At 47.8% G+C, this 14,136-nt stretch overlaps 1 protein-coding gene and 1 pseudogene across 1 annotated transcript in view; one reads left to right on the plus strand and one right to left on the minus strand.

Moving 5' to 3' along the window:
• Positions 1-14,136, plus strand: part of Lrrc20 (leucine rich repeat containing 20) — a 109,018-nt gene that overhangs the window by 27,469 nt on the left and 67,413 nt on the right. The window lies entirely within an intron of this gene.
• Positions 10,405-10,947, minus strand: LOC110326597 (annotated as a pseudogene).

Here is a 14,136-nt window from a genome sequence, read left to right on the forward strand (position 1 = left end):
AAAAAAAAAAAAAAAAAAAAAAAAAAAAAAAAAAAGTAGATGAACTAAAACAAACAAAGAAGAGGTACCCATGGGTAAGGGTGGTAGATCCCTGCCAGGAAGGGAAGGGCTGCACAGAAGGGTAGAGGAGCCTATTAGAAGGTGAGGCAGGATGGCTGTTGTAAATAGTTTGTACAGTGGGGTCCCACCTTGTACAGGACCTGAAGATGGGAACTGTCTTAGGATTTCATTGCTGCGAAGAGACACTATGACCAGGGTAACCCTTATAGAAGACAACTTAATTGGGCTGGCTAATAGGGTCAGAGGTTCAGTCCATTATCAAGGCAGGAAGCCTGGCAGCATCCAGGCAGGCATGGCTCTGGAAGAGCCGAGAGTTCTACATCTTGTTCTGAATGCAAACAGGAGAAGATTGACTTCCAGACAGGAGGAGGGTTTCAAGCCCACCCCCACAGTGACAACCTACTCCAACAAGGCCACACTTCCTAATGGTGCCACTCCCTGGGCTCAGTGTATTCAAACCACCACAGAAAAAGTCACTTAGAATCAAACTGACTCGTAGATAAGGCAGTGGTGGCGCACGCCTTTAATCCCAGCACTTGGGAGGCAGAGGCAGGTGGATTTTTGAGTTTGAGGCCAGCCTGGACTACAGAGGGAGTTCCAGGACAGCCAGGACTGCACAGAGAAACCCTGTCTCGAAAAAAAAAAAAGAAAGAAAGAAAAAGAAAAGAACGCGTATCCACTTGCATCCACTCACTGTTCTTGATGGATCAGGCTGTCTCGGCTATTGGACATGCCTCCCGTTTTATTCGTATCACAGCTGTGCAATCTGAGTAACCTTAGAAAGTGCCTGTGAGGCCTCCAGCTCCTTATGCAGCTGAGGAGGAGGATGCTTGGATGCCCGGTTTGGTTTCATGCATCCTAGATGAACCCTGTCCCCACTGGGCTACATTCTGGCCCCTGATTCTGTGTTAACAGACGAGAAAACTGAGGCACAGGGACACTAAGCGTCTTCCCCAGGCTGTGCCTTCCAGGGAGTTGGGGGGGGGGGTTACACCCAGCCAGAGTTCTCTCCAGGATAGAGCACACATTCATGCCTCTGAGGAGATTGCTGTTCCTGTGTTTGGGAGCGCCTGAGGTCTCAGGTTTGTGGTCAGCCTGTCCGTGTTGTGAGAAAATAAGAGCCTTCAATGTCAGAGTCACGGACTGCCTCTGAAAATGAGTCAGATGATTGCGTGAGCTGCCTCTGCTGTTCCTGATCTGGGTGGCGACAGAGGTCCCTGGTGGCTTCTGAGCAAGAGAGCCGTGTGACCTGCTCGGGTCTAGAAAGGTCACCGCTGGGTGTAGAGCACGCGTGAAACCACCTTCTCGAACCCAGGCAGGAGGTGACATGGCACCTTTATGGGTGACGGGTAGGCGGTTAGGTGTGCTCTGTGGGACCTGGTTATGTATGCTTTAACCAACAGGGAAGCCTGGGTTATGTGGGGTTGGCGGCGATGGGGAGTTGTGGAATTGTGATGAATTTGGGGACCTTGTGGGACACCGTGGGGGAAGCTCTCAGCAAGGAACTGGACAGATGGCTTGGCCAGCTGGCACTGGGGATTGCTGCAGAAGAAGCACTGCCCGGGAGCCAGCCCCACCTCGTGGTTGTTCCCTCTCTTGATCCCATAGACCGACAACTCTTTGGGATTACATGGCTAATGATGCAGCTACAAATAGTGCGTGCTGACAGAAGAGGGAGAACGCCTACCTTCAGAAATCAGCAAGTAGATCATTTCACAGCATCAGAGGCTCACGTTGCTCAGGCACGAGAGCATTAGCCTTGGGCACTCAGCTTAATGAAGAGGCTGCGAAGTTTATTAAAACCAGCCCTCTCCACAAATACACGCGTGACTCTGGCTGTCAAAGTGGCAGGGGACAGAGGAGGGGACTGGCCAAGCCAGCAGTTCTGGAGTCAGAGCCTCCTCTGGGCTCTTAAGTCCAATCCTGAAGCTGCCAGAGGCCATCTCTTGCCCGGTAGGGTTGAGAAATTGCACTTGCTTGAGGAGTTGGTGCTGTCCGGACTCACCCTGGAAGGCGAGGACGAGATTAAGACCACGGGAGTTATCCCGCCTCGGTTGGACGTGGATTGCCAGGATGGCGTTTCTCTCATGCTCTGGTTTATCTAGGAGGAATCTTACTTTGTCCATCAAGTCCTTGCTTCCAAACAGTATCTTACCTTGGGGCCGGTTGTGTCTGTGGGCATCGCCCTGCAGAGAGGATGGACCTGTGAAGGTGCTGGAGGGAGGAACTAATTAGGGAGCCCAGCGTGTGTCCTATTATGCCCTTGCACTCGCTCCTTGTTCCTACCCTGAGGCCTGCCTAGTCTCTGCTTCTGTGACCTGCTGTCCCTCACACCCTTCTGTTTCCTGTGGACAGGCACAATTAGCCACCCTCTCAGTGTCTGTCTGCTGGAGCAGAAGCCAGCTTTTCACAGGCACTGTTGAGTCTCGCTTATTCTTGTGTCTGTCTTAGACAGGGCTGACAGAGTGGGTACCCAGGAGAGACTTCTCAAGTGAACAAATGAGTCAAATGAATTAATGATGGCTTTCAACGGGTGGTACTTTTGCATCACACAAAGAAAGAGGGCCAGATATGGAGGTATATCTCTCTAGGTTGCTAGTTTGAGGCCAGCCTGTGTTATGTAGAGAGAACTATATCAAAAACAAACCCCCTGAAAACACCCCCCAAAATTGGGGATGTAGGGTACCGAACAGTTGCCTGGCATTTGCCAGGCTCTGGGTTCAAATTCTACCAATGCAAAAAAAAAAAAAAAAAAAAAAAGGAAACGGAAGGTAGGGATTGGGTTCAACTCTCATAGCCAGCAAATCTGAAGCTGGAATTTGAACTTGAGTCTGTTGGCCTCTGATGTACCGTTTTAACATGCTGTCTGCCTCAGTAGAACCCAGTCCCAATCCTTGAGGATTTCTTTGCCTGACCAGAAAGGCACAGGTACATTAATAATACCCTTTTGATCACTTTGGAGGAAAAGTTAGAAAAGAAAAAAAGAAATGCTTACATAAGGTACTACGGGATATGGGGAGGTGGCCCCTTGAGTAAAGTGCTCGCCATATGAACATGAGGACTTACTGCCACATCGCCAATGCACACAAAAGCGACCCCTGAAGCTCACACCACCACAGTCTTCCCCACTCCCTTTCTCCTTTTTGCAGCGCGAGAATTTGAACCCAGAGCCTCAAGCATGCTAGAAACTGGGTGCCAGGGTTGGAGAGATGGCTCAGCGGTTCAGAGCACACATTGCCTTCCGAGGACACTTTGACTCCCATGCACACACCTGTACACAGACAGACATATGTGCATACAAATACAAATCAAATCCTTGAAAAGAGGCTGCTATAGTAGCACGCACCGGCAGTCCCAGTGCTGTGGGTTGTGGGGAGGCAGGTGTGTAGCGGGGCTCACTGCCCAGTCAGTCTGGCAAATGGAACTCCGTGTTTAATGAGTCCAGTGCTATCTACTTAGTTTTATAGACAATGATGTCTGTAAAATAAGGTGACATGTGACAGAGAAGAGGAGATATGGGAGCATATGTGTGCCAGGTAAGCGCATGTGCACACACACTCGCACGCATGTGCGCGCGTGCACACACACACACACACATGCACTCATGTACACACACGCACTCATGTACACACACACACACATACAGTGTAAGAGGGGAGGGACCTGCCCATGTTCACCTATAAAGAGTAGCAGCAGATCAGGATTTGGGTCCCCAAATCCTATAGGGCCATGACCTCAAGAGAAGGCATATACCACCCAGTCCCTATTTAAGATTTTGAGAAAAAAAAAAAAAATCAACTCCTCTCGCCTTAGCCCCATCTGCAAAAGGGGACGTCTCGGACGTCCTGTCTCGGACATGGTCGTCAGGTTTAGTCCAGTGATGTTCAGACCGCTGTGCCCTTATAGAAGACCCTAGGACAGTGGTTCTCAACCTTCCTAAGGCTGCCACCCTTTAATACAGCTCCCCATGTCGGGCTGACTTCCCAACCATAAATTTATTTCGTTGCCACTTCATAACTGTAATTTTGCTAATGTTATGAATTGTAAATATCTGATATGCAAGATATCTGCTATGTGACCCCTGTGAAAGAATTGGTTGACTTCCAGAGAGGTCACAGACCCACAGGTTGAGAACCCCTGCCCCCCCAGGGCTTGTGCATTCTGTTCCAAGATGTTCCAAGACCGGCTGAGGGCCCCTGCAGAGCTGTTGGTGTCTCTGCTGTAAGCATCACCATGGCTGCTGCTCTGACTCCTCACTGAGACTGGGATGAGTCACTGACTAAATTAAAATGACTGTCTTGAGTCAAAACCAGTATGTCATTTATACATTCTATGTTTTCAAAAGGTAACTTTATTTTTAATTCTTAATTGAATATTGGTGATTTTTTTTTCTTAAAATAGCAAACAGGCTTGTCAGCGAGGAACAAGAGTTATTTTTTCCTTTCCTTTATTTTTTTTTATTTTTTTTTATTTTTTAAAAAGTGCTGTTTTTATTCTTTGAGGATCTTTTACAGTGTACTTGTTATATTTATTCCTCTGCCCTGCTGCCTCCCAGATCCCACACCTTTCTACCCACCCAACCTCATATTCTCTGTTCATATTTCTCTCTCAGACCCGTCAAACCCTGTCCGTGTTGGCTGACTGTTCCTGGGTGTGGGGTCTGCTCTGGACAGGTGTTGGTCGCATCAGTAGAGAAGCCTGACTCTTCTCCCAGCCAGAGTCAGCACCAGCATCTCCTCAGCGAGGATAAAGCTTCGAGTCCACTCCCCTTTACGCTGGGATTTGTCCTGGCCTGGGCATATATGAGTCTCATGCATGCTGTCACAATAGCTGTGAGCCCATACACACATCTGCCCTACTGTGTCCAGAAAAAGCTGTCTTCCTTGGATAGATCCCTGAACCTTGTGGGAGGAGTATAATAGAGATGTTCCATCTAGGGCTGCCTATTCCAAAGTCTCTTACACTTTGCATGTCGACCAGTTGTTGGTTTTCTGTGTTAACTGCCATTTACAGCCAAAAAAAAGGAACTTCCCATGAGGCTGGAGAGATGTTCCAATCTATGGCTATAGCAGTATGTTATTCAGAGTCATTTTTAATATTATATCCATTTAGCAGAATAGTGGTCTTAGGGTCTCTCCTAGAGACATGCTCTATCTAGCCACAGGCTCTTGGCCTGGCCAGCAGTGTCAGGTATGAGTTCCATCTCATGGAGTTAGGTCACAAAATGGTTGGTTACTTCAGATAACGGTTGTTCCATTGATATACTGGTTGGCATATCTTGCTTACAGGGTTCAATAGGTGGGTGAGGTTCATAGAGGGTGTGAGGGTCATAGTAGGTGAGATTCATGGTGATTTTTCTTCTCTGGTGCTGTGCATAGCACTTTCCGGTCCGGTAAGAGCTAGCAAGTAGGGGTGAAGCTTTCTGTTGAGTACCAGCTAGATTCTCCATGTTCTGTGTCTGAGTCAAGTATGTGATCTCCTCAGCAGCAGGGCCTTCTTACCACCGAGTTCTGGAGGGAAATCATGCATCAGCAATAGCTTGTATTGTTTGGGGAAGTTGTATGTGGACTCAATTGGCCAACAACTCAAAAAGAAATAACCCATTCCTGGCAATGTGGTTTTTTTTTATTTGGTAGTGTACAGCGTCTAGTTGGGGTGTTGTCCCTTATTACAGAGCAACTCCATTTAAATTCTTTATATATGTGTGTGTGTTTTCATAGTATGTTCCTGTGAATTTTCTTTCTCTTTAAAGATTTTAAGACATGTTTACTTTTATGTGTACGAGTGTTTTGCTGGCATGCATTTGTGTCTACCACACGTGTGCCTGGTGCCCTGGAGGGCAGAAGGCAGCAGTGGATCTCCTGGTTCTGGAGTTAGGAAGGTGGGGAGCTATCATGTGGGTGCTAGGATTCGAACCCGAGTCCTCTACAAGAACAACAGTGGCTCTAAGCCACTGAGCCCTCCGTTTGGCTTTTTCAAAAGGTCTCCAATGTCCATTACCCCTCGCCATATTCCTTCCTCCACCCTGCCCTCCTGTTCTCCCCCTCTATTTCATCCTTCCAGTTCTCCTTTTTTAAAAAATATTTTATTATATATGAGTACACTATCACTGTCTTCAGACACCAGGAGAGGGGCATTGGATCCCATTATAAATGGTTATGAACCACCATGTGGTTGCTGGGAATTGAACTCAGGTCCTCCAGAAGAGCAGTCAGTGTTCTTAACCACTGAGCCATCTCTCTAGCACCCCCCGCCCCCCAGTTCTCCTTTTTCTCTTATAACACTGTGTTCTATTTCCCCATTCTGGAAATATCCCCTCCCCTATGGCCCCTTACTACTTACCTGACTTCTGTGGGTTCCAAATGAAACATATGTCTAAAACTTATTTTTATTTTTTAAAAGATTTTTGTATGTATGTATGTATGTATGTATGTACGTATTTTATATAGATAGGTGTTTTATCTGCATGTATAGTATATCTGCATACCAGAAGAGGGCATCCTATCCCATTGGGCTCCAGTTATAGATCATTATGAGTTGCCATCTGGATGCTGGGAATTGAACTCAGGACCTCTGGAAAAATAGCCAGTGGTCATTTACCCCTGAGCCATCTCTCCAGCCCCATAGCTAAAATGCTAACGTCACACATGAGAGAAAACTTGAAGTGTTCGTCTTTCCAGGCCTGGGCTGCTTCACCTAGGATAAATTATTTCCAGCAAGAAATAGGGTTTTGGTTTGTTCTGTTTTTCCCTAAGAGTCCCATATCCCAGGGCCTGGGGAGGTAGCTCAGTGGGTACACAGTCTGCTGGGTAAGCGTGAGGGCCTGGCTTCAGTGCCCAGAGCTCTGGTAAAATGCTGGCTGTGGAGGCAGCTTGCTTGTGCATCCTAGTGTCAGAGGCAGAGACAGGCGCTTGCCTGAGCAAACAGCCAGCCAGCCGAGCCGAAGCAGTGAGCTTCAGGTTCAGTGAGGGGCCCTGGCTCAAGATAGTGGATGGAGAACAACTGAAGAAGACATGCCCCCCAACCCCTGCTCTTAGCACCCGGGAAGTGGGCACAGGAGGATCAAACCCAAGGCCTGCCTGAGCCATGTCACCAGAGACCCGGTGTAAAAAAAAAAAACACAAGGAGCTGGAAAGATGTCTCAGTGGACAAGTGCGTGCTCAGATCCCCAGAACCCATTTAGTGTTGAGTGAGTGTGATTACTTATAGTGCTAACACTCAATGGACAGAGAAGGGATGGAGATTGTGTATGGGGGGACGGGTGCAGGTGTGTGTGTGTGTGTGTGTGTGTGTGTGTGTGTGTGTGTGTGTGTGTGTTCGTTCCTTGGGGCAGGCTAGCTATCTTAGATTAGCCAGAGTTGGTGAACTCCAGGTTCAGCAGGAAACGCTGCCTCAGTAGATGAAGTGGAGAGCAATGGAGGTAGCCATACCTAACATCAACTTTGCACTTACACTTTTACTCACACATCCGTACACCCTTACACAGATGAGCATGCGTCCACACATGCACACATGGGCAGGAAAGGGAAATCAAAGGGGGAAAAAAAGGAAACCAAGCCGACAAGCAAATGAAATCACCCCCAACACACACACACACACACACACACACAAACACATACACACACAGAGACATACTTATACACAACACACACATACACACAGATACAGACACAGACACATACAGACATGTACAGATACAGGCACATACAGACATACATACAGACATATGCACGCAAACATACACACACACACACAAACACACACAGACATACACACATATAGACATACAGACAAACACAGACACAGATATATATACACACAGACACACAGGTATATACACACACAGACACACAGACATGCAGAATATACAGACACACAGACATGCAGACACACACACACACACACACACACACACACGTGTGTGTGTGTGTGGACACCTATATTGCTTTATTCCATAGCAGTGAGTCCAGCTTGTAGTATGCCGACTGCCTGGTGGGTACTGCGCCAAGCACCTTGCGTCAAACACATTCTATTCCACGGCCATAAATTGGTGGTTTTTAGTATAATTACAAGATTGTAAAGCCATTACCACTGTCTAATTCTAAAACATTTCCATTACCCTCTATATGAGCCTTTTACCATTAGCTGTAAGCCCTCATGTCCACATTTGTCCTATCCCCTGGTCTCCACTCATCTGCTGTCTCCATAGACTGGCCTTTTCTGGGCATTTCTACATTTCTTGTCTATGGGAAATCATGTATTATTTATCCTTTTTGTGGCTTCTTTCACCAGGCGCTGGAGTATAATGTATCAACCAAGGATGGAAAGATAAGTCATCCTTGACTATATATGGAATTTGAGGCTAGCCTGGGCTACATGAGACTCTGGTCCCCTCCTCCCTGCAAGTCTCAGGCCATGTAAGACAGAGCCATTATCTTCTTACTTTTTAAAACCCTTTCAGGACTGTCTTCTGACCACGGCAGTATTGTGTTTGGCCTGGGTGATGACACCCATAAGTCACATAACCCAAAACCCCATTTGGGGCTGGAGAGATGGCTCAGTAGCCCTTGCTGCCAGGCTGACAAGCTGAGTTCAGTCACTGAAACCCACAATGGTGGAAGGAGGGGACTGGCTTGTCCTGAAGGTTGTCCTCTGTCCTCCACACACACGCACCTCAGTATGCGCTCGTGAGCGTATGCGCACACCCAGGCCCCATTTAATAGATGGGGGCTAAGACAGAGCTGAGGCTCGAGATCTCCGAGGCTCAGTGGCTGACCGTAGAGATGCCAACAGGAAAACTTAGGTGTCACCCAGGCCACAGCTTAGGCCTCCCGAGTGTCAGCCCAGGGCTGCTTCCATGCCAAGGGCCATGCATGCATGAGTTTTCTGAGAGACAGAAAAGAAGGAGGAGATGGTGTCTTGACATGGTCTGGTTTAGGGGTTCAGCATGAGACCAGAAATTAACATGAATGAATCCAGAGTCCATCCACTGGCAGGGAGGAGCCAATCAGAAGTTCTTTCCAGTGCGAGGCTCTGAGTTCAATCCCCGCCACTGCACAGAGCTGAGTGTGTTGGCTTATGTACTCCTAAACCTGACTGCCAGAAGCAGGGAGATCAGAAGTTCAAGGTCAACCTCAGCTAGACCCGGTCTCAAAAAAAAAAAAAAAAAAGTTTCAGTTTATTCAGTCTAACTGCCCTGTTAGTATGCACCAGGGTAAAGCCACCCAGCTGGAGGGAGACCTGTTCTCTGTGATTCTCAAACTGGGCACCAGATACCCTTCAAGGCCTCTGAAGACACAGGTGCCTGGGCTCCAGTCCCTATAGGTCTGGGGTAGAGCCTGGGAATTTGCTTTGCTAACAAGTTCTGATATGATACCGTGGATCTGGCGTCCCCTCTTTGGTCGGGTCTCACTACAGTCCTGGGACCTGTTCAGTAGAAACCCAGACTCGCCACTGTCCTGCAGTCTCTGGTCTGTGCATGTGCAGTGCTGCAGTGGCCCTGCTCTGCAGCTTCAGGGGGTGATGATGTCACTACGTCCATAGTGGCTGTGTGGTTTCTCTGGATAGCCCTGGCTGGTCTGGAACTCGGTATGTAGACCAGGTTGGGCTTGAAGTCACAGAGATCCACCTGCCTCTCCTTCCTGAATTAAAGGTGTGCACCACCACATCTGGCTTGATTGATTGATTGTCTCTGTGTGTGGGTTATTTAGTTAGTTAGTGTGTCTCTGTGTGTGCATCTGTTGCAGTGTGTGCGCATGAGCAGGTCAGAAGAAAAACTTAAGAGTCAGTTCCCAGGCATTATCAAAGTCTCCATGTTCACAAGGTGAGCTGGCCTCCTGGACCTTATTTTATTATTATTTTTTTTAATTAGAAAAATCATTTATTTCTGCTCCTTTCATATATCATGTTGTCCAGGAAACAAGTCTCCCATATGCATCTGAAATGACAAAGTAGCACACACACACCATTTAAAGGCAAAGCACTGCAGGAACTGGCCAGTCGTCCAAATACCTCAGCTCTTACCACATACTTCTCCATTTGCATTAATTTCTGAAAATCAGAAATACTGTGTCCAAAACCTGATGACGGGTTTGTAAAAAAATAATCACTTTATTCAATACCAAAGTTTTAGGAGGTGTATATTTCCTTTAAGAAATAAAAAACTAAGAGAAAATGCCGTTTAACCTAGCTGGTACACTGGGGTAGGTCATCAGGGAAATACTGTAATGAACTCTGATCCCGTGACATCCAGTCCTAGCTCTGCTGTGTGTGCTAGGGTATCTCGCTCAGTGCGATGTTTACACTTCTCTTCATTCTTTGCCACACTGCACAAGGCAGTGGGTCAGCCTTTAAAACTTTATTAACAGGAGCAAATCCAGGATCCACTGATTTCTTCTCAAAAGACACTAGCCCCTCAGGTAGCCCGGCAATTTAATTCTCATGGATACTCTAGCCGTGAAGAAACTCAGTCGAACCCAGACGAAACCAATGAACAGAAGAAGAGACCTATTGAGTTTCGGTATATTTGGCGCACTGGATCGGTCCAGGATTATGAAACCTAAACCTCCCATTGTAAACAGAAAGCTAGACGCAAGTCCTTCCATAATATAGTGTCCGTTTACTCTGTAAGCCAAGAAAGCTACTGGTCTCTCATGCCCGTGCTTATCCGTCATTGAGCCAACACTTGGAGGTTCAACAATAACATCATAGATTATTCCTCTGGTAATGAGGAAGTAAGATACCACCACTAGGGCATACACCATCATAACCAACGGCATGTGCACTCAGGGCGGTTTCTTCTGCTTCAGGTTGGGGCATTCGAGCACTAAGAATGGGACTCGGTACAGAGTCTGCATGTCCCCGGCGGTAGGGCCAGCCCTCTGACCTCCAGCCTCTCGAGCCGCCCTTATTTTACTTTTTTTTTTTTGAAAGATTTATTTATTTATTATATGTAAGTTCACTGTAGCTGTATTCAGTCACCCCAGTAGAGGGCGTCAGATCTTATTATGGATGGTTGTGAGTCACCATGTGGTTGCTGGGATTTGAACTCAGGACCTTTAGAAGAGCAGTGAGTGCTCTTAACCACTGAGCCATCTCACCAGCCCCCTTATTTTACTTTTAAATAGCACTGTGCATGCGTGTGTGCAGGTCAGAGGAGAAGTCCGGTTTTGTTTTTGTTTTTTTGGTTTTTTCTGCTATGTGTATGTCCTAGGGATTGAACTCGGGTCCTCAGGCTTGGCAGCAGACCCCTTAACTCCATGAGCCACCTGAATGACCTTTTTAAAAAAAACTGTCATGTGATCAGAGCAAGCCATTTCCTCTTCTGTTTAAGGATAAGTGAGCACACAGCTGTTCTGACTGCTACGCTGGTGCCTGAGGTGATAACAGGCCCATAGCCCAGCATGGAGCTCAGCTTCAGTGAGCCATGGCATTAGTTGATGCTCTATGGAACCCTGCAGGGGAGGAGCCGAAGTCAGAGTGTGAGGCTCCCACCTGTCTGAGAGGCGCGTGGGGACCATGGCAATGCTTCTACCCAGACAAAAGTTTCTGATTTTCTCATTTTCCCGGGAGCCAGCAGCTAGTGGAAGGGTAGGGGGCAGGTGTCTAATAAGCACATGGCTTCAGTTGTGCTAGGTTCAGGCAATCTGGAGATTGATTACACAGCACATGACCTTACACGGGCCACTGAACAGCAAGCTCAAACATGGTTATAATGGCCAAAAAAAATAAATAAAAAGGATTTATTTTTCGTGCAGTTTTCCGTTTGTAGCAAAATGGAGAAGGAAGTAGAGTTTCCACAAAACCTCCCCCAGCCCCCTCCCTGATCCACATCACAGGGGTGGTCCGCTGTTAAGCTGCCTTTCTGATTGCAGCAAGAACAACAGGAAGAGAGGGTTTACTTGGCTCTTGTCTGAGGATATAGTCCGTCATGGCCCGAGGCCGCTGATCACACTGTATCCACAGACAAGAAACAGAAGCAGATGAACGCTGGTCCAAAGCTTGCTTTTTATGTGGCCCAGACCCCCCCACCCCTGCCCGTGGTTCTGGGTAGGCCTTCCCACCTCAGCCTACAAGCATCGCCCACAAACACAGCGGGAAGTTTGTCTCCCAAGTGAATGGAAATGCTGTCAAGTGGATAGCGTTAACTATGGCAACTGTTGCCGGGTTAACTGCTGACCCTGCGTCCCCACACCATCTTCCAGCCCCACACAACAGTTCACTCGCTACCCGTGCATTCTCTAGCTTCGTGAGGGTGATCACGGCGTGTATCCACCATTGCAGTACCAGGCAATGCGTTCCCTGCATTGAGCCCCCTCTGTGCTCTGCATAGCCATCCCCCACCCCAGCCCTTGGCAGCTCTGATTATCGATTCTTTTAAATTATTTCCATTTTATTTTTAGTTAATAGAAATTTAAACTTACAGATGAATGTGTGTATGCGTGCACGCGCACACACACACACACACACACACACACACACACGCATGCATGTGTGCATACATGAACTATCTTGTTGGAAATGTGACGCTGTTTGGTGTGGTGTGCCGGTCAGAGAGGACAACTTTCGGAGCCCTCAGGGCTTCTCCTTCATCCTTGCTGAAACAGTTTTTTTTTTTTTTTTTTTTTTTTGAGATAGAGTCTCCCATAGCCCAGGCAGGATTCATACTCACTGAGTACCTGAGGATAACCCTGAACATGTGACCTTCCTGCCTCTACCTCTCTACCTACTGAGGGCTGGAGTTGAGTACCACCCCTTCCAGTTTATGCATGCTGAGGAACGTCATCATGGCCCCCTGCATCTTAGCAAGTAGTCCACCAATCAGCTGCCCTCCTGTACCCTAGGGCACACCTCCCCAGCACACCCGACTTCCAGCTGGCCATACTGTCAGCTTCTTGGGTTTTGTCCATTGGGACCCGTTTCTGCCCGAGGTTATGTATCATTCACTGCCGGAATGGATATGTTAGGTAGCCTTTCATAAAGTCCCAGGGCTTTGGGAATAGAAGGCCTCTTTATTAACACTAGTGTTTTAATTAGAAGTTGGGGGGAGGGGTGTGCTGCTCAGCCTTCTTGCAGTACATGTAATTACAAGGATAATTACGCCTGATGTTCACCGGTACTCTCAAGGAATGTCTCTTGATGCTCAGCTAGGTGCAGCAGGGCATGCTGGGAAAGGACCCTGGAGCCCAGGTGTGCCCCAGTACTGATGGAGGGGCTCAGGGTCGCCCTGCTGCTTCGTTACCCACCAGCCTCCACAGCTCCTGGCAGCCCTCTGTGGATAAATGCCACCAGGCATCACAGGACTTGAATGGCAGGGGCCTCCATCTCTGGGGCAAGAGGAAGCCTGGGAGACCAGAGAGGACAGATGAGGAAGGTGGGGACCTCATGGAGAGAGCCCTCAGGGCCTTTGCTGTTTTTCTTCTGAGACTACCTTCCCCTCGTCTGTCTGGGTCAGCCTCCTTTGATTAGCCTGAATTTAGGGTGACTCTAAGCACCACAGTTTGAGGGGACACAGGATTCTCCATTACTAATAATGGGGAAGTCTTGAGCAAAAAACAGCTGCAAATGGCTCCGATGGTTGCCCAGCTTGAATCTCTGGACTGTAATCTTCATGCTGATTTATTAGTCCGTTGTCTTACCGGAGTGACAGCGGATGACCTACCTGGCAGCACAACTTTGATCTTCCCATGGAGTGAAGCCTCCTAGACAGGTCTGGGAGTTCATGGGTCACAGTGCAAGCGCTCATTGCTATTGGCAGCATGTGTTCCACTGGGTACTGGGTTGAATGGGGGCCTTTGATCTTACCAGTTCAGCCCCTATCTGCCATAGACATCTCTGCCGACCCTGGCCTGGGCCTGGCCTGTGGTACGTCCTTTCTCACTTTCATTATGACCTGGTGACCTCTTAACCCAATCTCTCTTATTTAGGGTCTCCTACCCCCACCAAGAAGGGGATCCTCTTTTTTTAAAAAAAAAAATTAAATTACATTTTTATTTATTTATCTTGTGTCTACATGCTACAATGTGCATGTGAAAGCCAGCAGACAACTCTCCCTTTGAATTTCCCTTTCCAACATGT

This window comes from Mus pahari, chromosome 9 (genome assembly GCF_900095145.1).
Source record: "Mus pahari chromosome 9, PAHARI_EIJ_v1.1, whole genome shotgun sequence".
Lineage (NCBI taxonomy): Eukaryota > Metazoa > Chordata > Mammalia > Rodentia > Muridae > Mus > Mus pahari.